The sequence below is a fragment of the Malurus melanocephalus genome, unplaced genomic scaffold (genome assembly GCF_030028575.1).
Source record: "Malurus melanocephalus ecotype Western Australia unplaced genomic scaffold, MMel_1.1 scaffold_63, whole genome shotgun sequence".
NCBI lineage: Eukaryota > Metazoa > Chordata > Aves > Passeriformes > Maluridae > Malurus > Malurus melanocephalus.
In genome coordinates this window covers 1,363,330-1,389,348 of record NW_026623295.1, presented here as the reverse complement: position 1 = coordinate 1,389,348, position 26,019 = coordinate 1,363,330, and positions in this window count along the sequence as shown.

Below are 26,019 nucleotides of genomic sequence, written 5' to 3'. Positions count from 1 at the left end.
AGAACACCTTTTACAAGCCATTCACCAAGCCATTGTGTATCCAGGTGTGTGTATAGTTCTATAAAAGGAAAAGTCATGTCTGCTGATGCTTTTCATTTTGTGATTCTCTGTAAATGGTGTGAGTGCAACTGCCTGCCCTCAGTGCCAAGGCCTGGAAGCTCGCTGCATTAAGCATCTCCTGCTGCATAGAACCAGCGCCYGAACACAAGTGGCTTTAGCAAAGAATGCCAGCTGCTCAGCATCTTGGCAACTGAGTTTTTACATTTATGTTGTTTCAAAATAATGTTTTTTGAATGCTGGACCAATGTGACTGTTCAGCCCTGTACAAAAAGCCCCTTCTCACTCATCCAGCTTGTTACTTAAAGGGTTCCTGTAGAAGCTGAACTAACTCATGAAAATGGCAGAAAAGAAATACAAAAGAAAATTAACMGGTTTTGATAATTTCATTTATTTAAACTGGTCATGGAAAGGGCCTGGCAAACAGGAGTAGACACAAGGGAACCAGGCATGAGAGCAGAGGAGCAACTGAAACATCACCATTTGGCAGCAGCAAATTGCTGCATGAGAATATTGTATGTTATATGATACCACAGCCTCAGTTTTTTGTAAGCATCCTGTAAATATCCCATAGCATGGACAGGATATTCTGGGGCAAATGGGTCGCTGAGAAGGGAAGAGGATACAGAAGGTGAAGGGAAGAACACAGTCATCTGTACTGGAAAGGAGAAGGCAGTGCAGGGAAGGGCATAAATTTTTTGTTAATGTGATGGCTGTAATCCCAAACCKGTCTTCCCTTAGGCATGCCACTGGAAATATTGTGCTTTCACTCATACCTGAGAGGGCAAATTCTGCTGATGCAGACAGGTTGAAATTGCTGTTTCACTAGAAAAGGCACACGTGGTCTTTGTCAGAACTTGTGGTCTCAGTTTGAGTTCTTGCAGAAAAGGATTCATTGATCTGTACCAAGTCACTCCCTGGCATGTTTGTTGCTTAGTGGGACAGTAATGTCTACTTTGTGGGACATCAGCCTTGTTCTCTGGGAACCATGAGACCACAGAGACAACTTTCCACAGTCACATCCCTCAATCACTATCCCTCCACCCAGGTACATCCAGAATCTKCTTGTCCAGCTGCCAAGATTCAATGCCTCTGCCAGCTGTCTCTTTTAGCAGAGGCTTGGATGCCACATGTGATAGTGAGCTCTCCCTGGTGACAATTCTTCTGCCTTTCGGGTTCTTCAGTACATCCTGCTGCAGCCAGTTACAATGCAGTGAAAAACAGTAAAACACCCTTCAGTGCACGGGCRCCTGAAAGTCCCAGTGTCCCAAAGTCCCATGCTGTGTGTGCAATCCCCAAGTAGCAGCACAGGTTGGGTGGAGGAACCTGGGTGTTCAAACACTGAAATATGGTTCATTTTGAGACAAGCTCAATCCACAGACTTTCTAGTGTGCACATATTTTGGGCTTGCACAAGTGAAAACAAAGCATGCAGCATTTATCTGTTTACGTTTGGGTTGTTCCACAATTCATAGAATAATAATGACCAGTTCCTGGCAGGAGTTGCTGGCCAAGATTATTTTAAATATTTGTTAGGCTGTGGATGAATTCTGAAGCAACAATCTTTATSTAAGGCACTTCTTGACTGTCATACATTGAGAATTGGAACTAGAAATTAATTTTTTTGCTTGCCTTACTTGAAAACCATTCTTCATGGTAGCTTAAGGTTGTTCATCCCAGTATTTTAGGGTTTTTTTAATGATAAAAGGTACATTATTTCATCATAAATCTTTTATCTTCCTTACTGCATCACTACACATTCAGTCCCTCTCTTAAGAAAAGCCAAACAGAGGAAAAAGAGCTCTGAGGGAGTAGACAAGAGGGGTTTTTTTTCTGATGAGGCACTCACACAGGTTGCCGAGATAARTTGTTTCTGTCCCATCCCTGGAAGTGTTCAAGGACAGATCAGATGTGGTTTTTTCCATTAAACCAGCAACCTGTTTCAGTGGAAATTTAGCCAGCAACCTGGTTTAGTGGCAGTGTCACTGCCCACAACAGAGGGCTTGAAACTAGATTATTTTTAAGGTCACTTCCAACCCAAGCCATTCTATGATTCTACRATTCTATAATATTTTTTATCCCAGCTGAACTGCAAAGAGATGATAGGTCTCAATTTGGCTTCTGTTCCCTATGGCTTCAGCAAATTTTTTGTGGGCTAGTGCTTCGAAAAGTCCTTCTTCCACCACTTTCCAGGACAACTGTGGAGTCTCTGCAAAAGACCCTGTGACCCTGTGCCCGTAAGGGTACCATGCCACCCTTCACCCCCAKTTTTGACCAAGGTTCTTCAGCTGTATGAGAGACCCAAGAGAATATAAACCTTCAGAAAATAAAGATTAATGTCTCTTTCATTGTGTCAAACAGCATGCAGACRGTGTTAAACTCTCTGTTGGCCTTCTCTGCTCTCAGGGGGCTACCMCAACTCCTTCCTCCTGCCTGGCTTTTCTCGGCTTCTCCTATCTGTCATGTCCCTGGAGGCAACTTCATTCTCTTAGTGACTCAAAGTTTTCATGGTGCCATTCCTCCTGTCATCCTTCTCACYCCCCCATACAAACACACCCCAGTCTCCTTTTCCTGCACAAAGACATTGGTGTCAAGAGCGGCTTTCATGGGAGCTGTGCACATGCGCTCACAACTGGAATCGAAACCAAGAGAAAAGACATCTCTAAAACAGCACTGTTGAGTCTAAAAGTAGGTCAGGCAGCGTCTGGGCACTGGAATAACTGGAGAGCAGAGTTCAGGTCTGTGCCCTGAGCTGTCACAGCCAGCAAGCAGTGGGGTTGCTGCTGGAATTGTGTTTGGAGCAGTAAAGGAAATGCAGCATCCATGTGGGCACTGGGCCATCTTACCAGCTAGTTTRAATTGTTTGAGCTGAACTCCAGGTTATAGCTGGGCACATGTGACCAGCCCTGCAGAGCACACACTGGTGTAGGTGGGTTTCCCCAAAGGGCATGATCTTGGCCCTGTGGAAATCAGATGGAGGTTTGTCATCAACTCGAGCTGGAGCAGAGCTGTACCCTTTGTCACTACAATTATTTCAGGTCTGCTTCATATGGATTTTAGCACTAAAAATCCCCTCGGGAATGCTCCTTGTTTACAAAATCGCCTCTTTCTCTGACTGAAACATTTGTATCTCAGTTGTTAGMCACAATAATGAGTTGACAATTTCCTCCAATTGGCACATTTCATTCAAGACACATTATTGTAAYCACATCTGCCTAAGACACACAAAGCCAGGTTCACCAAAAGTGCTGTTTACTGACACGTGAACAGAAAAGCCTCGAAGTCCATTGTTGTTTTCTTGCCATTTGACTGGGAATGATGCTTCCTATGCAGGTGGGGAAAAAAATCTTTAAATATACAGGAGGAAGAAATGTTATGGGGTCTCTGTGAGAGTTTCTGCTTATGTTTGCAGCCCAGCTTCAGAAGTAGTTTCAGCAGCTGTCACAGACTAGTGCGAGATGTTTCACAGCCCTCACAGACCGCTCCTAGTTCAGAAGAATGCTGGATTCCCAGCAGATCAGGAGAGCCAATTTCACCGTGAAATAAAAGGAACAAAATCACTTGACTCCATTTCATCTTCCCAAAGGGTCGGGGAAKGTGAAAGGGGAGGGGGGAAGAACTCCAGCTGCAGTGGCCTAAATTTATTTTAATAATGTCTCATGGCCGTGCGGTGTACATGAAAGACAATGGGCGGGTACAATCAATAATGATTGGTTTGCCATTACAGTGATAAATAACTTTAAATAGCTCTTTAGAGCAATTTAGAGCCTTCCTTTCTTTTTTTTTTTTTTTTTTTTTTTTTTGGTGGCAGATGGTGTAAAATCCCTGGGCCCTTTGGACCTTGACCTCCTGCAGATGTTGGGATGGGACAAAATGGTCCTCAGGATGGTAGAAAGGGAAAGAAAATGAAAACCCTTCTAATGTACCGTATCAGGGCTATCAGTGGGGTGGACCACTAACTGCTTTTTTATTACTGTCACTTACGAGTCCTGATTCTTCTGTACTTAAAGAGTTATGTCAGCAATTGTGAGGCAGCTGAAAAGGAGAGTGGATGCATGTGGTGGTGAAGTATTATTGGAAATCAGACTGATAGAGGATGAATGAAAGATTATGAGAGAAGAAAAATACCATAGTTAGCAATGCTGCAACAAACTAGACATTGATATATTGTCCTCTWGGAGATATTCTGACAGCCTATTATAGTTCCCTTAATGAGGTTGTCATGCATTTCTCTTTTTGTAGCTATTAAAATCTTGTCTACATCTGCTGAGGTTTGCTTCAGAGAGGTGGAGGAGGGGACCCTTGATATTTTGTAGTCTGCCCTTGTTTAGCCAGGGTCATACCTGACCTAGCAGCAGAGAGGGGTATTTTAGTTGTCCAAGATGCAAAAGTTCAGTGAATTTTCAAAAGAAATAACTTCCACAGTGAAAGAAACATTTCTATGGTTGTATCCTCACAGTTAGCTGAAAGCATGATGGATGTTAATATGACTAATGGGAACTTTCTACAACAATTCCCAGATCCACGCAGATGGTGAGATAATGTGGTATGTGAGTCTCATTAAGTATAAAAATCCTGCACATCACCTCTGAATTACAATGTTAGCAAACTGCACTGCTATGTATACTAGCAAGGGTAATCTGACTGTCTCCAAAATAAGGAATAAAAATACTCCCTTAATGGTTTTCTTCAGAATAATCAATGATTCCCATTAGTAATATGCATGAAGATAAGTAAGTAGCTGGATAGGTAGGTAGGTAGGTAGGTAGGTAGGTAGGTAGGTAGGTAGGTAGGTAGGTAGGTAGGTAGGTAGGGAGGGAGGGAGGGAGGTAGGGAGGTAGGTAGGTGAGTAGATATGGCAGATGTAAGGGCACCATGTGAGTAATAGGAAGCAAAACTTCCACTTCTTGAACAACTTTCTTTCACAAGGATAAACAGAAATTTGAACATGAACTTTCCCCCTCTAAGGCACAGACAGTTTTGCCTTTGGGTCTAACTTTGCCTCTGACTTCAGGCTGTCTCAGGAGAGTGCGATGCAGATGAGAGGCCTCCAAGCAGAGTTTTAATTCAGATCCTTGCATGTGTTTTGCAAATTCAGTTCTCTGGTACAAGGTCAGTCTCTAGGAGTGAATAGGGGAAGGGTATCTATGGCTGATATATGCAACTGGGGAATCTCCCAGGGCTCAGAAACTTGCCTGCATCTGCATAAGGCTGATTTAGGGCCACCAACTTCCAGCTGCAGGGAATAAAGCAGTCATTCCTTCTTGCATGCTCTGGACCTTGATATTTAACATTTAAGGACTTTCGGATCAATTTTGAATGAAAACTTTGTCCCATAAACATTTTCTACTAAAACATGATATACTAGGAAATTTAATACATCAAATCAGACACAGCAAGTTAATTTCCTGCAATTAGAAATTATACAGTTGGGTAATTGCTCTACAGGGCCAACKGATTTATTCTAAAGCCTCTTGGAAATTGTTCTAATACATCCAGTTTGTACATCTTTATTGTAGTTTAATAAACAGAAAGCACACAATATGTGCMGTAATGGCAAATCAGAAAGCCAGTATATAAAACCATTTGGGATTTGATGTCTAAGTCATCATTAAACTAGGATTTGCAATGAATATGTCAGATGTCTTAACACTGCTCCACAAGCGGTATAGAAAACAAGCTCCCCCTGCTCTAATGAGGCAGAGCGAAATGGGTGAATACATTTTGATACACAATGCATCAGTGTCTGGTTTGTTTTAGTGAAACAGTAACCTCTCTCCCTTTTTCTGGGTAAATGCAGTACAATAGACTAACGCCACATGAATCTATTATGTCTTATAGGGCTTTTAGCGGGAGTATGACTGTTTAACCAGGCAGTGACACGAGAAGAATTACTATCTGACACTCCAGCTGAAAGTAGAGATTTTATTGATTCACTGAACTGGCCTGCCATTTTAGCTTTGATTGAGAGTCTTTCATGAATCCAAAAAGGTAACACTCCTTCATTGAAAACAACAGCAGGCAGTCCAGCCTGGACTCAAACCATCTGCCAGCTTTAAAGAAAGATGAAGGTGTTTCCCAAAGCATCTCCTAGCCTAGATCTATCCGGTAGATGTATCATTCCAACTAGCACATATCCACGCTGACATACAAGATTCGCTTGTGAAGTCTTTGACTGGAGGTTTCATGTAGYTCTAATTATTAAAAGTGATATAATCTGGAAACTAATTACACCCAGCAGCACAGTAGCTACAACTTCCCTCATTCAATCTCGCACATCTGAAATGTTCAAGGGATATCCTTTTTTCCCCTTTTTTTTTTCCAAAACCTTTTTTGAAAAATTTTGTCTTTGTTTGTTGTAGATCAGCTGTTTCAATTAAATATTTTCCTAAAAGCATAATGTTCTCTTTTAAACAAAAGAGATTTGCATTCCCAAGCAAGTCTGAGTCCAAAGTGGCATGCGGAGTGTGCWTGTTACACTTCAGTAGATACTCACATTGTCCTGGTTTCATGTGCTACCATTACAGGCAAACCCGAACTCTCAGGGCAGACACCATCTGATACCTGTAACTTTCCCTTTTCAGATCTTAACCTTCTTTAGTTTTTTAAGATCATAACTAAAACCATTGCAATACAATGTTGAAAAAAAAATCTAGAAAATGAAATGTAAAGAAATCTAAATACAAAGAAATCTGAAGTCAAGTACAGTAACAGGATTTTGGAGTTCCACTGTCCCTGACATAATCCTGAAGCTCATTCCATATAAAAGCTACCAAAAAGAAGTGTGTCCAGCAGCACTTACTCAGAAACTTCTCTTCTAAAAGGAAYAGCTCTTTTCAGCTAAGTACAGGACACTGAGGAATTTCAAATCCTGAACATAAACAATCTGGCTATTTGTTAYATATTATCAGACAAACATATGCAGTTCTTTCTCCATTTTCAGAAAAATGGTAATTTAAAAATCAGAAGCCATGGAGAAAGTGTGGGAGATGCACATGCTGGGAAAGAAAGCTTGGAAAAGCCCTGTGCGATTCCCTAGGAAAAGCAGGACCTGGCGCACACCCAGAGCTAGTGAGTCTCATTGTTCCCAGAGTRTCTTCCTACACCATTCCCCAAGGTGCAGAATTTCTGGGCAGTTTGTTAACTTGGCTGAACTTCACCATCCCAGAAACTGGTACACTGGGTGACACAGGAGGTATTTCCTGTGGCACTTCGGCCACAGGTACTAGCACCAAGTTTACTTATGGATGAAATGAAGTTTTGGAAACAGCCCTGAGCCCTGAGCCAAAAGTAATAAAACCTGGAACTCTGCAGAGTTTATGCAGTCAAAGCAGAATGCTAGCTTGCTTTCAGCTCTCARGGGAGGCAGAATGAGACCGAGTCACCTCAAAACGCCAGCAGAGCAAGCTCACCTCATTGCAAAGCACTGCCAAGTGTGAGCTCACATCTGCRGAGTATAAGCAAATCTGGAGACTTTTCAGGAGCCATCCCAGTTCCAGCAGACTGTACAGGAAAGTAAACCAGGGACGGGGTGAGAGCTTAAGCTTTGTTCTGCAGTTCTCTATACTGGCTAATTCTTACCACATTTCCTGGCAAGAGTTTGCCCCATAACAATTCACTGTCTCCCACACAATGCCTAGGTACCCTTAACAGTACAGACTAGTACAGRGCGTGGATTTTCCTAAATATGCCGTTCGCACGAGGCTGCTTTGTTTTGGAGAGAAGAGGTCCACAGACAGGAGCCAGGTTGTGTCACTTCCCCTYAGAGCCAGCACCCTGTCCTTGGGTTCTGTCTAATTTAATAGCAGAGCTGGGATGACTCTCTTTGCAGGGGGCTTAGCTCCATGCAGAGCCACACACACACTCCTGCCACTTCCAGGGCATGGGCACACACTGTCCACAAGCCTGGGCTGCCTGCAGTGTACAGGCATAGCCTCAGTGGTGCAAAAGTGGCTGAAATGCTTCTCCAACMCTGCTGGGCAAGGAAAGGACACAGCCAGGCTTTGCCCGTGTTGTGTCTGAAAGAATAAGCCACACCAAGCCAAAGTAGTTACGCTCAAAGTCAGCCATGGTGGATCTGCACCCACACGTGACCTGTCCACAGCCTGGAGACACAGAGCACTGAGAACTAAGCATACAGTTCTGCAGCAATTAGCCTCAAGAGCTTACAACAAATGCAAGACAATTTAAAATGACAGAAAAATGTTCCAAGAGACACGATAGTTGCACAAAATTTGAAGGCTCCAGAAAGATCTCAGGAATCGGAAATAGCAGAAAATTACACAGTGCTTTTGCCCCTTTTTCCTCTCAGCCAAGTTTCAGACCAGGGTAATTGCAGCAGGCTTATTTCTTAGGCACAGAACAAAAGAAAATCCAAGTTTGAAATAAGATAAAACTCTTTGGGTTTAGTCCTGCAAATCTGCACTTGGACAAAAATAAATACTTTGAATGGGGGAGGCATGAGTGGACCCAGCCTCTCCAGATCCTTTCTTCACAGAGCCTCAGTATTTCAGGGTTCTGAGAACAGCCCACTGTGGATGTGTTACCAGACTTCCAGGGATGCATGTCATTSCCTTGCATTCCACTTGCTGAAAATCACAAGCTACTGTCAGATACACAGAGTATGTAATCTGAGAAAATGCCACAAATAGCAAACTGTCAGCTCAGGGAAGATTAAGCCAAATGCTCTTCTGTGCCTTGCTGCAGAAATGGAAGCAGCGACATGACTGGGGATCTCAGCTTCACAGACAGGACAGAGAAGGCTCCCCAGTATATGTTCATAACTGATTGGGCTCCTCACAGTGTGTAAGTGCTGGTAAATGGAAAGCAGTAGCTTTAAATTCACATGAGTGACACACTGTGTTGTATTTCAGTTGTGGTGTTTCATGGAGTGGAAACTTCTTTGAGATGGAAGTCTCKTGTCCCTTTTCTGTTCCTCAGGTTCTTATGGAGATGCAGTCCCTCTGTTTGTTAGCTCCATATGGCCTCTCTTCAAGCTGTTTCAAACATCACAGAGGAAGAGCAGACTCAAAGTTCCTGTAAATTTCCTGAAAAGAGGCGCCCTAGTAGAGACATTTATGGCACCACGTAAGGAAAATCTGCTGAGTGTGGTCAGCTCTCATTAGACTCTAGATATGAGGGACATGTGGKTTTATGAATCTGAATCACAAAGTCACCGTAAGGTTGCACTAGAGCAGGAAAAGATCCCTTGGGAGCCCTTGAGAAATCCTGTCACAGCCAAGGCAGGTGGGCCCTCTGGTGTCACACCACAGATCACCTTAATACATCAACCAACCACAAAACAGTATGGAACAGACAACCACGAACTGGAGCTGGGCTGCATCCTGGGCTCACACATCTCTCATTTATTTTGTAATGTAGGTAAGCAGACAGGGAAATAGACTGGAGCAGCTTTCTGTGGCATGACAGATATTCCAGGTGACGTTTCCCACTGAAGACTGGCAGGTAGAGTGTGACACAAATTTCAGTCTTGGGCACGGGCCTCCATCCGTGCAAATACACAGTCACAACCTTGTCCAAGTGCTATAGAGGAGCACCAATAGTCCTCGACAGGCTCAGTCCCATAAAGCCCTGGGAAGTATCCATGTCTGAGTTTTTCCTATTATCTGATAAGGAGAGTTTCAGTAAATGCCACACAACAACAAGACGAAATACAACATTCCTTGTAAATAAGGATGAGAGATATCTCTGAGTTTGTCATTGCAGTCAAGCTAATGAAGTCCCAAAGAAATCACATATGTGACCCAATATCACAAACTGTACAAAAGAAATACTTTATCAGGCTCCATTGTGGTGGATTTTGTTGTGCTGTCATCTGAGTTCAACGTTCAGTCATTCTGCAACAGCGAATGCTCACAATGCCACAACTCAGCGACGGACTTAGGGAGAGGCTGCTATCGCCAGCTGGATGAGAGATTCACAGCTATCCAGACTGTGCTAAAATATGCTGAGAGAAGCTGAGCACCAGCCATTCTTCCTGTCATCCCTTCACCTCCTTATTTGTTTCTCATGCTTTGTATTTCAGACCATGCCCTTCAGGGACAGAAGCTTCCATTTCCTCTGCATTTCTGTGTCTGTTGTAATGCAGGTCCCACCCCAGCAGAGCATCTATGCACTGCCACAATGTAAGTGCTGGTGTGAGACGACAAAACTGTCTTGTTATTTCACTGTTTTCAAACATCCAGCTCATAAGTATTCCAGTACCACAGCAATACCTAAAACGGATCCTGTTACTGCAGCTAAATTTGTTCAAATTCATTTCACTTAAAAAGGTTACTAAGACTGTCTTCTTTCAGCTATAGCCTCACTTTCATTAATCACCRTCTCATCCAGGCTGTGTTTTATTCACTCAATTATTCAGTTTTGCCCTGATRATAACCAATGTGCCATTGTAGGCTAGAAGTAAAATGCTTCAGCACAACCCCTCCATTCCTAATGGATTCTCTGTTTGTTTACATTACACTGTAATAGCTATTGATCTTCACACGATTATGGAATCCAGACAGCATTAGAAAATTCATTAATGATGACTATAGAAGCTTTAACCCCGTTTAAAATGTTCTTCACTTTCAGGCTATTCTACATGAATGACAACATCTATTATGGACAAAGGCACTGTAACCACCCCTAATTTGCAAAGCATATTATCTGTGATCAATACTGAATGATAAAGCACAGCTGACTGAAAAGGCCAATTTTGGAATTCAAGCGACATATGGTTTAAATCCCACAGTAACCACCCCGCACAAACTAAACAATGGGGACATACAATATCCAGGATTTCTAACGCAGTGCTCCACAGTTAACACAGCTCTTCCCTCGGGACTAATGCCACTATTTACATTTTTGGTTTTCAAGGACAGAGAAAGGGTTTGCTGTTTCCTTCATCACATGTGACAAGGTGTAATGCATAATGAACAAAATGCCATAATTGCTCAGTAAAGGAACTTTATTAAGCMTACAGAGTAACTTTGTTTTTAAAAAAAGGAAAAACACTTCAGTGAACATTTTGTTCTAACAAGGTACTATTTTCAGGGGTGGTTTTTTTTGAAAAAATAAACATTATCAACAAAATCACCCTATGTACAATTGCTTCACAGGGCTCCTTCCTATAACACTAGTCTTGTATGTCTTAATAATACTTTCCAGGAAGTCTGTTRTTTTAGCACTAGCCTACTTTGAAAGATAGATAATGAGGAAGACTAAAAAGTGCCAAGCTTACTGCTTCATTTAGATTCCACAACTGTTGTCCCAGCTCTTTCAAGTTATGTATTAATGACAAAGGGCTATGAAAGGATTTTATTAAACATTAAGTACCTTGGCAATGTAACTAAAGGCATAAACCACAGCAACCTACATGACAATTACATATTGCAGCTCTAAAAAAAGGAAGCATTTAATAATTATGGCTTTATATAATTCTGATACCTATAAAAATTCTGGATGAAACTCAGCCCATGTGTTACTCACTGGGCATATAACAAGGATGGATTTAGTGTTGCGCATTCATGGGAATAGCTTTGCCTGTAAGAAACCAATACGTTTTTCAGAAAGCCACATAATAGGGACTGACCTAAACCACATAATTCACATTTTCATTCCCATGCAAACTTCCACAGAAGGAATTGGATGCATAGCTCTGCTTTGGAAAGTACAGCAGTACAGCACCACATCTCCCAATGAAACCTCTCCATACAGAGCTGCTGAGCTTTAACAGCTTGTCTGCCAAACTGTAAGAATTGTCATTCAATATGTTTGCACAGCAATGAGCCCAACAYAGTCTCTAGGGGTGGGTTTAGTTTTCCCCACCATGAGGTATCTATGGCATAGGCACATGAGCTAAGTCCATGTGCCATGGCTGTATGTTGTGATCTGGTGTTGTCCCCTGTCATGATCTGGTCACTGGAGTCTGGACAGCTATTGTGCCTACATGTGGAATTACAGAAGTTCAGACACTCAGCACAACCCTGGTGTGGTGCTAAAGCTGGGCCAGCAGAGCCCCACCAGCTGGGWTGTTAAATACCTTATATGTGCCAGGGTAGTTCTGTAGAGACCCATCCATGAGATGGGTGGTCACTGCAGAGGTCGGTGCAGGAGGCAGGGGGAGGCTGCCATGGTACACAAATCAGGACACAGAAGGGGCTGCCCCACATCAAATCCTCGGCCCACCTCAACAGGCAGAACAYAGTGCTCTGTAACCAGAACCAGCAGCCAGGAAGAACTATCAGGTCCCACCACTGGGATACAACCACTGCACATCAAGAGATCTGTGCATTTTACCCCTTAGGTCCAACAAAAGTAGCTCAAATTCAAAATTATGAACCGAAGTAAAATTTGTTGGGAAACAGCCGGTGAGCAATCCAAGGACTGAAATATATTAGCTTATATATAAGCTTGTAGCTCACAGAAATTTATATAAAGTCTCCAGCGTGCTTAAGGATCACAGATTTACAGAAGAAAGCACAAATTCCTCTCAATCAAAAGGAGAGCAAAGGAAAACCTAGGGGAAGAAGTAAATACCATTAAAAGAGTGGTCAAAAGTGATCAAAGCTGAAYTGATCTGAACTGAAAAAATCTTGCCAAAAAAACCTTCAGCTCCTACAAAACATGTCTAGAAGCTCTAGGAATAGGAAACTAYTTCCTAGACAAATTTTAGTCCAATSTAAGTGACATTGCTGTGTAAAGCAATCTAAGCAACTTCATGAGTCCAGGAGGATAGAAGAAAAAAAGATAAGTACTTAGCAATTTCAGCCTTAATGTAACATYGACCACACCAGCAATCATAGCCTTCAACTACCTTGATATGCAAGGTAAGCCACTGAGAAGAGAAATTCATACATGGTGCAGATAATGAGGTTAATTTTTCTGTGAGCTATCATGGACATTATTATAGTACGTTATCAGTACTTTGCTAAATTTTTTCTCACTATGGAAATCAATCTTCCCTTCTTGGCTAGAGCATAAAGGCTGAGATTTATAAAGCCTTTTAAGGTGCCTCTAAAATTAATGGGAATTGGATGTCCTCATTACCTACATGCTTTGAAAAACTCAGCCAAAATGCATAAAATGCATAGACAGTGGCTATCATTAAAACCTCTCCAATTCTGCCTTTGAAAGTGGATAAGGATATCATCATGTTCAAATGATTCCCTGTAAAGAATTTAGCACCAGGAATATTTAGYGAACTCTACAACACTCACTGTAAATTACTTTCAAAGGCATGTGCAAAGACTTTATTGGTGCCTACACAAACAACTGCATGAAGTAATTCAGGGAAGTGAATCTCTGGGGACTGGTTGCCAGCACCGCAGTCCTGAAGGAATGGAATTTACTGTATATCCTAAGTAGCCATTTTGTTGCTCCAGTTGGGAAAGGTCTGGTGACATGAGGCTATATATCCTCAGAACTAATTGTGTGCTGCAGACTGCAGCCCAGAGTGCTATGGAGCTGTTCCAGCTGATTCTGTTGAGCCTCTTGTCAAAATCATGCCTAGTTCCCCTTCACCTGAAAACCTCAATAAACCATTTCACCATTGCCACCCTTGTGGGCAAAAGCCACGCTATTCGAGATCAGCTCTCCTCCTTAATCCTTTTTTTATCATTTTTTGCTATATTCTGAGTAAAAGGGGCATCTTTGCCAGCTGCCTTCTTCCCCAGCCTTGACCATGCCTTCTTTCTCACCCCAGCTGGCTGGTAAATAAAAATGGAACCAAGTCCTGTGTCTGCAGTGTTACAGTGAGGGTCATGCAAACTCTGGGCAAAAAGTTTTTTGCGGCTGTTGCTAGCTCACTAGCAGAACCCAGATGGACTAGTTTATATCTGGCTCTGGCACTGATATCATAAACGTAAGTAGTGCAATCACATTCCACAGTGGAGTGCAGATGAGAAAAACCAAAGGAGAAAAGCTTCAGCCTTGTGTAATTTCCATGATTAAAATCAACAGCAATGTTTGACTAATTGGCCCACCAAGGCCCTTGCATTGGCATAATTTAAATAAGCTTAAAAGCAGAACAAGGTTAAAAAAACAGCACCATTCACCTACCAACAGGGCTGCATAATCTCTTCACTGAGTTTGTCTTACACAAGGCTTGCTTCTCTCTGCAATAACCCCATGAATCCTCTCGAGATTTCTGGAGGAGTGCCCCACTGAGAAGTGACCAATGTGTTTATTTTTGTCAGCATCACCAGTCATTACACCTCTGAACAGGGACACCACATCCTTATGGGACTGCAAGAAGAGGATGGAAACACACATTTTTCCCTCTCCTGCTCCATGTCACTGCCTTATCTTCATATATGTCCTGCACAGATTTACGTGGAGACACGAAAACCAGCAGTGTCTCTGCTACAATCGCTAAAAGCAATGTGTGTTAYATGACCTCGTGTGCCATTGCCAAGTGGTTGCATCCCCATGCACTCATGCATAGGGCAGATGGAGCTTGTCCTGTGTCTGCTTTCAAGTCAGTTTCAAAATATTTGAAAGAAGTCATGGGTAGGCTTAGATAGAAGTTGACCAGCTAGGGTTCTAGACATTTCTTTCAAAACCATTGGTGAGATCTCTATTGAGAAGATCCTGAGCCATCAGGTAGGCACTAGTATCCCCAAAACACGCCCTGTGAGACCTTGTCKGCACCTGCCCAGCTCTGTCTGACTGAAGTCATGATCCAGGAAACCGAGCTTTAGGTGAACTTTGTTATATAACTGTTGCTGAACTCACATTTGGGGCAGCAGGCCAGCGGGTGACAGAAACCACTCTGGCAAGTGCTAATTGGCCTTAGTGAGGAGTAAGTCAGAGAGATTGGCCTGGGGCAATGTAATTAGCAAAGTCATCGTCAGCTTATGCCAACAGTCTAATTTAGAAAATAATAAATAGTTAAAAACAGCAGTCTCCTGGGGGCAGGAGAACGTGTGTGCTAGGACAGCTGACACAGGGAAGCAGCTATTGCCCCAGGTGGAACCACCCCATGTAGAGGTCGAGCTGCCACCAAGGACCTGACACGTCCCTGTGCCAGAGCAAGCGTCTGCTCCCCAGAGCCCAGGGTTCTCATCTAGACTGGAGTGGGGCTGGGRGTCTGACTCACGTGTGCTGTGCATCTGTATGTGATAGAAGGAATTCTAGGAATAAAAAACTCRCTATCCACCCACTAAACTCACCTTGCTAAGTAAAAAAAGTTTTAGACGGCACATGACGGAGTGGTGTGGGTCTGTTCCTGCCGCCATTCCACCCTCTGCCCTCACAACGAAGGATCCAGCTGCCACTTAAGGAGAGGAGCTGCACAAGAGAAGAGGAATTTCCAGGCTGTGCCTTGCCCAGGCTCATTTCACCGTGCATCCAACAGGATGAAAACCGGTGGGCAAGGGCCCATCTGTCACGGAGCTGGGGGCTGCGGGGAGGGGGAAGCAGCAGTGAGGGAATAAAGAGAAGTGGGGAATGGGCTCTGTTCCCAAACACCTTGCTCAGCGCAAGGCTTGATGCAATTTGCTGCCCGTAGATTAACGGTGAATTATTGTCCCCTGCAGCAAAGCTGAAGTGGGGAGGTGTGCAAGAGGCGCAGTGTTTCACAGAGCAGCTCCTGAGATGAGGCAGCTACCCAGCTTTTGCATTGCTCAGAGCAAAGCCTTGAGATGCACAGTAGCCCAAAGTAATGAGCCTGGCTCTGGCAATAAAGTGATTGTGGCAGTAAAGTGAAACAGCCATTATGTACTTGGCAACGGCTCTAGCCTTGAGATAACCTGCTTTTTAATTGAGCTGAGGAATGTTTTCATTCTTTCTGAAGTTGCATATTATTTATGGGTACAATGTGTAATAATAAAAATTACATATCTCGGAAAAAACAATGAGCAGAGAGTCAGCTGGAAGAACACTACACAGCGGGCGTATATTTTCTAGAGAGGTAGTCATCTATTTTAAGTACCATTGTGCTCTGTTTCACTGTGGTAAACCCACACAGAAAGCAGCAGAACACTAGCGATGTTTTTGCATGCACAAAAAAGCCCTGTTTAAAAGCACAACCTCTAGGCATGTGCTGTACAGCACCTCACCTCTGAGTTCCATGCACTCATCCCTTCACAGACCTCTCCCAGTTGGTATTCCAGCAAAGATGCTAGTGGAGGGAATGGTCACAAAAGTTACACCCCATGCCACTGCTCTGAAGTGTTCATTTTCAGCAGAGCATCTTCCCTCTTCTCCATAAAGGGAGCAGCAAAAATTGCTCCCAATTTTTTTCTGTGCTTCAGTTTGCTGAGTACCGGCACCACTGACAATTGGGGGAAGGGGGAAGATTGCACTGCCCTTATCCATTTTTAATTGCTGGAGACTGTAAAGTTGATCTTCGGGAAATAARTACTTTACTACTTTCCTCTCCTCCTCTCAGCACACCAGCACATTTGGTTTATCGATGGGCATTTAATAATAACTTTCAATACCGGAATTTTCTCAATTGCTTCTTCAGGTTTTTACTCCAAACCACTGTGGTTGGATTACTCATGGGAAAAGCTGAGCAAATGGATTTTATGTAGTGTGCATCTGCACAGAGAGAGAGTGAGAAAGCACAGAACCACTTAAATGATAAATCAAATTTTTTTTAAGTATTTTCCTTTGTGCAATAACCTTTTATTACAACCCTGCTGTCACAAAYAGGCTGTTTAACGCTTTGTGCCCTGTCATCCTCTGCGAACACTAGAAGCAGGACTGTGCTGCACRCATTATCTTAAAAAATGTTTGCAGCCAATAGGTCTTGAATTTTAAATGGGAACAGGGCTGCCTACAGGTTTGTTAGCCTGACATCTACTTGTTTTGGGGCCTAGAAACCAAATGTGGAGAACTGACTGAGGAGAAGAAAAATGAAGGCTTAAAAAGAGAAAGAAAAGGAAAGAATGCTGTACCTATAATGTAAATCTCATGTTTAATTAGGAGGGCTGAAGAACTGTGGCCAGGAAAAACATGTTTCTCTGTAAGTGGTTTTGAATAGCACCGAAGATGAATATAATAAGGCTGACAAATACACCTTGGAGGGTGACTGCAAGAATAAAATCGATTTATTTAATAATTTAGAAATTGCTTCCAGCCATATCTCCCATTAAAATCTGAAGGCCATTGTATTCTGTATTTCTTTGGTCTTTTTTCTCCATTTTAGTTATGCTCCACCAGCTTTAATAAATAAGTAATACATGGGGGGGAAAACACTTATCTCGAGTGCTTTGCCACAACCCTGTARGGCTCTTTGATTCTTTCTAACTCTAAATAGATCAAGTCAGGAGCAATCATCTCCCTGGAGAAGATGATGTTTCAGGGTTAATACTKTAAATATAAGCATGGAAGTCAAAAAATTAAAATTAAAATTAAAATTCTATTAATGATTGTCAAAGATCAAAGTAGGTAAGCAACATATTAAATGCATATTCAACTTCCCAAAACCAAAGCAAAAATCACCTGGATATGTAAACAGCAGCCAGTAGCTACATGTTCTTATATAGGACAAGTTAAGGGAAAATGAGGCATAATGAGAGTAAAAATTAATCCAGGGACAACATTTTTTTATTCTATCACCCATTTTGAAGTTTTCTCCTTATGAATGTTTCTGCAGCTCAAGCTTCCTGAGATTTTTCTSCTGGTGGGGTTTTGACCTTAGCTGTTACAGATTCTTGTTTTTATACTGTGCATTTTAGAAAGAAAGTATATTGGACAGTCCTGCTTCTTAATCAATTAAACATTAACTACCCACCACCTCACTCATGGAAAAGCAAATACAGTCCAGGCACAATTCTTCTGCAACTATTTTATGCAAAATTCATGGTGTGAATTCTATAAACAATTCATAAAGTCAAGTATGAGGTTGRTATAGGTGCGTATCAGCAATGTAGGCCAACTTCATTTACACTGGGAAGTTAAACAAAAGCACAGAAAATGCCTTTCTGCCCACTTGAGTTTGATGATAAAGCCAGCTGCATGGTCAGAGGGACCTTCCTTGTCTGCTCTGGCAGTTTGATGCTTTCACTTGCAAGACCGATAGAAAAGCTGAACTCTGCTGTAGCAATAGCTATAACAATATTCATTAATTCTTTTCAGTCAAGTACTTCCATTTTCCCCTAATACTGTTCRTTTTAACCATTCTAAAACTAAATAAAATGGAGAAAGGAAAGAGAAAAGAGCACACACTAAAAGCCACTATAAAAGAACTGCCTGAATGGATGTCTTTCAATTGATGTCATCAGACTTCAGATAAATAAATGGGAAATTTCGTTAACGTGCTCTTACTTTTCCCAACAYACCAACAAAAAGTAGCTTTAGAAAGGCCTTACGCAACAGCCGCTGTAGTTTTGCTTCAGCAGCTCGGGCAAGGCAGCTCTCCCCACCTCAGGCTGCTCTTTGGCACAACACCAGTGGACCACGGGAGCAGAGCCAGTGCTCCTGACCCACAACGAAATGGTGATTTGGATGGATCCAGGCCTGATTACACCCATCTCCCAACATCTTAGCTTTTTATTTACATACCCTGGCATTCTCAGACCCTCTGCCCATAGTCTTGGTAGCGCATGGTTTTGTCCCACRTGGTTTGGGGGAGAAGCAAGCCCATCTAGCTGCTTGCCAGCATGGCCTGGGGAGTCTAAGAAAGAACATGACTCCAGAGATCCCGCACCAAAACACTTAAAGCTTTTTTGGCTGGGCATGAACAAAACCCTGCTGACTGGATGAAATGATGTCTGACTTTCTCTGGCAATTGCTAGAGCATGAGGGAGATTTTCCCACATCAGGAACTTGTGGGTCAGAAGAACACCTTGAGGGAGAAAACCAAAGACAGTCCTGTTGCACCCTCAGTGCCCATCCCTTAGGCACTGGATGTTTTAAGCTTCTTTTCCTAAGGTTATGGGCAGTTCTCATCATTCCTGCAGACCTAAGGGGAAGGTAGGGAAGGCTGTATCACAACCTTGATGGTCTAGAGGGCAGAGCAAGGATGAGGATCTAGAGCACTGCTGTGTGGGTGGATGTGACACCACCCTCAAAGACAGTCCCTTTGAACAGTCTCACGGTGCTCCTTGCAAGAGCTTTTTTCAGAACTTTAAGAGTTCTCTTCCGCCATCTCCAAGAGGAGCCCTGTAGCCCCTAGCAGGTCTTGCAGACAGCAATCATTTTAAGGATTTCTTCCATTACTGTACCCCTGAAAGCTGGTGTTTAGGGCAGGCCCTGCAGAGTGGTAAGCAAACACAGAAACTACTGACTRCTTGTTTGTGCGCTAAGGTCTCGTCAGGGAATGTAGAGAACTCATTGCTGGGCAAAGAAACAAAAGCAGGTGATGGGTAACTTGTGAGTTTCCCTCATCTCCTATTTTCCATCTCAGGTGGCTTGCTCCCTTGTCAGGCTTAGCCCAGATAAGCAGTGCAATAGCTGTGGCCAGCATGGCCAGTGAGCCATATTCCAATAGCCAGCTTTCCCTATAATCCTTATTATTCCTTTCTGCTGAAATGGGGGAGGGGAAGGAGGATTTTGCTGCTTTTTGTGCCTGTGCAGGGCTGTGTGTTCTCTCTTGTCTGCACAGGGGCAGGCTCACTGCTCCTGTGTGTGACCTGCAAGAAACCCAGCAAAAGGGAGGAGGAGGCAGCACTGAAGCAAGCAAGGGACAAAAGTGACTTGGTTGCTACTGCTGCTGCTGCAGAGTTGCTAAGAGGAGGCACAAAGCCCCCTGGACATTGCCACTGGGAAGTCATTAGGAAGCTCATGGCCACGTCCCCTGCACAGATTGCAAGTCCTTCTCTCCCAAGGCATACACAAGGGCATGGGGGCTCAGGAGGAGGAGGAGGGAGGGGGCTCAGGAAGGAAAGAAGGGGACCAGTCCCTTCCCCAAAAGGATGGAAATTAACTGGAAAGGGCTGGGTGGAGATCAGCGTGGGTAGACTGGGTTTTTTGGGGTGTGTTTCTCTCTTGTTATGAAGTTTGCCCCTCCCCTCAGGATATTCTTTTTTTWAAAAAAGTTTTATTCATGAGTTGTTAACCGTTTTGTTTAGCAAATCGGTTTATCCCAATGACCTTTCCCTGCTTTAATTTTCGAGATGGCAGATGGCTCTAAAGAAATCCCCCTTAAATGCAGAACCAGACCCAGGCTGTTTTTTCACACACTGGACCTGCATCAGCATGCCAAGCACAGCTCCAGAAAAAAAGGACAAAGTCCCCAAGAAAGAAGCAGGGAGAGAGAAGGAGGGGGAAGGGAAGAGAGAGAGAGACTAGACAGAGCCCAGGTTGACTATTTCTTGAATTGTTAATTGTCTGGGATTTCTCTCTGGCGCTGTTTGCACCCCCCAGCCACTATTCTCTGCACAGAGGCAACAAGATCCGTGGAGGATCCTGTAGGATTGGTATCCCAAGGTGTCTGTTGCAAGTTGTTATAAGAGGGAGGAGAAACAGATGGGAGTGAGGGACCTGTACAGGAATGAAGGGCAGGAATGCAGAAAGCAGAGGCAATGCTGAACCAAGCTGAGCAGCTGCACTGGTATGAAAATACAAAATGGGAACAGAGGGTTGGAAGGAATTACAGAAAAAAAACCACCCCGAACTGCCAGCTCAGCCTCCTCTAGATGAGGTGATGCCCCATCTGCCATCCATGTGAAGGGCAAAGTGGCTTTCCAAAGATACCTTATCCCAAATTTTGTAGAAGATGCTAGTCCCACTTACCTTGCCCAACACATTTCCTAGTTTTAACCCATTCTGTTGTTATGGATAATAAGTGAAGCATGTTCAAGAGCCATCATATATCTCTTCCCCATCTCTTTTTGAGAAAAACTGATATGAATTGTCCCATCTGATATCTTTCTCAACTGGTAGTAATACCACCTGGAGATGACAAATTCCAATGAGTGATTCTGCTCGCTTTAGCTCACCATCAGGTGGCTCTAGTTGAAAATGTGGTCAGAACAGCAATTGTTAAAAAAATAAATAAATAAATAAATAAATAAAGAAGAAGAAGAAGCTAATGATGAAATGCATTCAGGTTCTGCAACACTGGATTCCTCCCTGACCATTTTAAGCTTATGCTTAAAATGACCGATCCAAGCAGGGCTCGCAAATGGCAGTGTGAGCTCCTGGCTCAAACCAATTCGTTCCAGTCTCCAGAGGGGCTGTACAAATATAGTTCTGCTAACCATTTAATCCTGTGTTTCATTTCAAGTATTTAAGTGAACCCTATTGCCTGTCCTGGCTGGCTTCAATCATTTTCAGGGGGGAAATTGAGGAGTGGATATAATCACAGTGTGTGACATGTCATAGTCCATCACACCAAAAAAAGACAGGGGGAAGGCACAACCCCCTACCTCCTCCCTCCCTTTCATCCAACCCTATGGAATTCCATGGGAGTAAGACCTCTCCTGACCCAAGTGCTACCAGCAGTAACTTCAGCCCATAGCCAAGGTATAATCACTGGGATACTACTTTATGTGTTGCACTGTTGGGAATAGATTCCATAAGAACAGCAGACAGGATCCATTTTACCTCAAGAAGGGTGTACATTATGCCTGGAAAAATTCAAATTGCTACGGTCTGATGCTTCTTCATGGAGTCTTCTGGCTTCTTTTAATTCTTCATGGTTTGTTTTTCACTTGGCTTTTCAAAGCTCTGTCCTGAGAGCAGAGAGACAGTTGAGGAAGACAAAAGGGCCCAACTGCATCGAAGTCTAAAAGCAGCCCTAAGTCAGTATTGATGAATCTCACAGATGAATCTGTAAGTGCCACTGTCACACAGACCAGTCCTAACCCACACACAACAAGGGAATTATATCTGKTTTGGGGGATGAAGGGTACTCCTCCAGCATAACAAATCCAACTGTTCCTCAATGGCTTGCTGCAAGTGGTGCCTAATAGACCTAAATAAAGTGGCCACAGTAATGTCCCCTGAGCAATTCAAAGTTCTAACACAACTGAAGTGCAGAGCCAGACCACTGATTTCACTGTTTCATCTCGTGTCTACCTTCATGTGAACTGTTTGCCTAGCTCAAAACACACCCCAACCCAGCTACTATTAGAGACAAGTGACCAATTTCCCTCAAATGACTTACCTGCAGGGTACAGGTTGGGGTTTTTTGATTTTGCTCATTCCCCAAATAGATTGTGATTTCCTCAAGTGTTTTCACTCAAACCATTTTTCCCCAGTGTTTGATTTCTGTGTAATGTCAGTTAACTGAGATGGTCCATGATTATTTCCTTGATGCTGTTCAGTCTGGAGGTCTATCAAACCACTGTGGCTTCCATTTACTGAAGGAGAGGTAGCAGCAAAACAGCATTTGGAGATTTTATAAAATATTAAACCTCCTGTTTTCTAGGCCACACAGTCCTTGCCTGAGGCAGCATTCATATAAAAGTTAAGCTATTACAAGATTTATTGCCTGGATGCAAAGAAGCACACAAAATTGAAGTCTGTGTCTCAGCCAGTTGGAAAGCAAAGAGATATTCCTTCTAAGGTGCCCTGAAATGGAGAAAGGCAACAAGACACGTGCAGTTTGCCCAATGCTGGCCAGCCTGAGCTAAAATAAAAGCACCAGCCTGAAAGAATTTGTGCCTTATAAAATCATCTTATTAATGAGCACACAGCCAGACAGAGCCTACRTACACTGTGCAGCTCCATCAGTGCAAGGGTTTGTCATGGCCAAGGTGCCGTCCGTCACAGCATGAGGAACCCTGACAGGGGATGCAAGCAGCAAAAGAGGAACCTTCAGTACATTCATTTAGATTCGTCCAAAGAGCCTTCAGTCACCACAAGTTTAAGAAAGCTRTGCACCAGATGGGCTGAGGATGTGTGGTGTTTGGGAAGGGAAATCACTGCTCTGCCCTTGTATGCCAGCTGTACTCAACATTAGTACACAGGCCAAGCTTCCCAGAGGTGCCTCAGAAAGATGTGCATTTCTAAGACCTAATGCTTTATTTCTTCTCTGTGCTACTCAGTGTCTGCAGACTGACACATGATTTTTTTTCACTGCATTCATGTGAGGAATATGGTTTTATGAGATCTTAGAATGAAGAAAACCATTTTCAAGTGGTTTTATGAATACAWACGGAAGCCAGGTTCCTCTATATCCCTGATGAGACTTCTATAGTAACTACTGCACATTAGCTTTCCTCCTCCAAAGTGGAAATTCTCCAGTGCTAGACAAAGCTTTCAGCTCAACACTGCAGGGAGCCAACAGCCTGGTGAATCTGCTATGCCACCTGTCTCAAACTGAATATTGTAAGATGAGCTGTGTGTTCTAAAGAGCAGAAATAGCCTTCATTGGTCATACCACACCCTCCTCACTGGAAAGCCTTTGCCTCCAGCAAAGATTTGGTGTTTATCCTGGAGCAAGTTTTATCCATCCCAAGTGTCATGGTCCCTCATGTACATAGAGCYAAAACATTCACTAGCTGCAGTAGGAAGAGGATTCCCATTTTCACATGTCCACACACACTCGCACATACAACAGTGGCAGTACTTTTTCAAGGCAAAGAAACATCTAATGTCATTTCCAACCTTCACTTAGCAATAAATCCCCACAGAATATTAGGCTTAGGCTGTAAGAAACCTCTGAGATCTCCTCATCCAAGCAGCATCCCAGAGCCCAGTGCTGAAAACAGTCACCACCTTCAACCTTCGCTGCAACCAAACTGATTCCCCTGGCTTTGAGATGATGAGCCACTAACTCCACTTAGACTGAGAGGATATGTTCTCACTCCAACAGCCCCAAATGTTAACGCTATGCTCTCTGAAGAGAAAAATAAGCTCTTTGTTCTTCCTTTCTTACCCTATTTGCAGAGCAAAGGGGCAGAATCCCTTTCCTTGCCCTACTGCCCATGTTGCTTTGGATGCAGCCCGGGACACATTTGGTTTTCTGGGCTGCAAGCTCACACAACCGGGTCATGTCCAGTTTTTCATCCATCAGCATCTCTGAGTCCTTGAGAGCCGCAAGGCTGCCCTCAATCTATTCATCCCCCAGCCTGTGCTCCTACCAGGGGTTGCCCTGACCCAGGTGCAGCACCTTGTACTAGGTCCTGTTAAAATTAATGAGATTTCCATGGCCCCACTTCTCCAGCCTGTCCAGGTCCCTCTGATGGCATCCCATCCCTCAGGCATGTCAGCTGCACCACTCAGCTTGGTGTCACCTCCAAACTTGCTGAGAGTGCACTCAATCCCACTGTCTGTGCCATTGATAAAGGTATCAACAGCACTGGTCACTCTACACACCCTGAGGGTCACCATTTGTCACCAATATCCATCTGGACATTGAACTGGCGACCTCTATCCTCTGGACGAGACCATCCAACTAATCCCACATCCACTCACCAATGCACCCATCAAATCCATATGACTCCATCTTGGAGAGAAGGAWGTGGGGGGATCATGACAAAGACCTTACAGAAGTCCACATCAAATATATAATGAAGTACAGATTAAAGTTTAAAATGGTTCCTGGAACATGAAATGTAACATGTTCCTCACTTAGCTCAAAGTATTTTTATAGAAGGGTGCACAGTGTACAATACAGAATTGTAGTTCATTGTAATTAGTTAAAAACTAGGGAAAAAACTAAAATTAGGATTAACAAAATAACAAAACTCACATGAACCAAGGAAAAATTTTTCTGCTGCCTTGGCAGTATAAATTTAAATTCACTGCTGCAATCCCCTCTGTCACATCAGTTGACTGCCTTGTGAGGAAATATTTATGTGACTAAGGGTCAGGATCAGGCCCAATATAAATAATAACATGATCACTTAGAGGGAGCTTTACATCTGTACAAATACTGTCTAATGAATTCCTGATGGAGTTCTGCTGTTGACTAAGGAAATCATGTGAGAACCTCCACAATAAGCGAAGCAGCAACACATTTTGGATCAAAGAAAACCATACAGAAAAGCAAATTAATATATAAAGGACTGCAATCATTCTTGGCATATTTCCTCCTAATTTAGACCCTCTTTAGGCACTGCCACTATTTACTTTACAGAAAAATATCCTGGCTTTTGAATTGAAAGACCTTCAGCCTTTGATATCAGAGCTCTCATGTTTAACCAAGAGGACGGTCTTCAGGGGGAAGAGGGTGGTAAAGTGCAAACTTAGCTCCATACAGCGTGAACTCTTCACTGCAGAGGTGACCTTTTCATTTTGCTATTGTGCAGCACAGCAAGGTCCAGATCCATGTCAAAGATTCCAAGGAACTCGGGGGCACAAACAAAAAGCAACAGTCCAAATTTAACCAGGGTATGACCACGCTGAAGCTAGCACCAAATGCTGCAGCTGGGTGCTCTCCTGGAAGCAAATCTCTTTGGAAAGAAATTGCCTGCATTTCTACATGGCTTTCAGGAACTACAGCATTCCCTGTAACTGCAAATGCTGTAGGTGTTGAGAGCCTCCACCAAACGCTGTTCTGGCTGTCTTCACCTCAAGCCACATGCACAGGACCAGATAAAAGCACAAATAGTATTTTCAGACTCAGAAAGGACATAAAGGACATAAAAGACAAGTRTCCTGCCAATTTACCTGCTAGATGTCATCAAATACTTCCCCCTGCTTTTTTGCATCCTCCCATATCCTCTAACTTAGGTTCCAATAACTACCTTACCATATTCTAAAACCCCACTGAAAGATAATGTACTAAAATTACCCATACTGTACACATACTGCGGCTTTTAAACCCACAGCTGATGTTTGGACATCCAAATATAGGGTGGTATAAACTGGARTTCAATCTGTCTTATTTCCCTGAGACTGGACATCAACTTTCAATGCTGACCAGTTTCAGAGGCTCCAGTGTAGAAGGCCATTCAATCCACAACTCCAGCATGAAGAAGGAGTCTCATCAGTTGGCAGGGGGACCTCTTGGCTCTTCTGGCCAGCACCAAACAGCAACGTGCTTCCTACCATGGAAACACACAAATCCTTCACTGGACCAGGATTCTCATCAGGATGAGCTCTGAAAACTCCACCATGT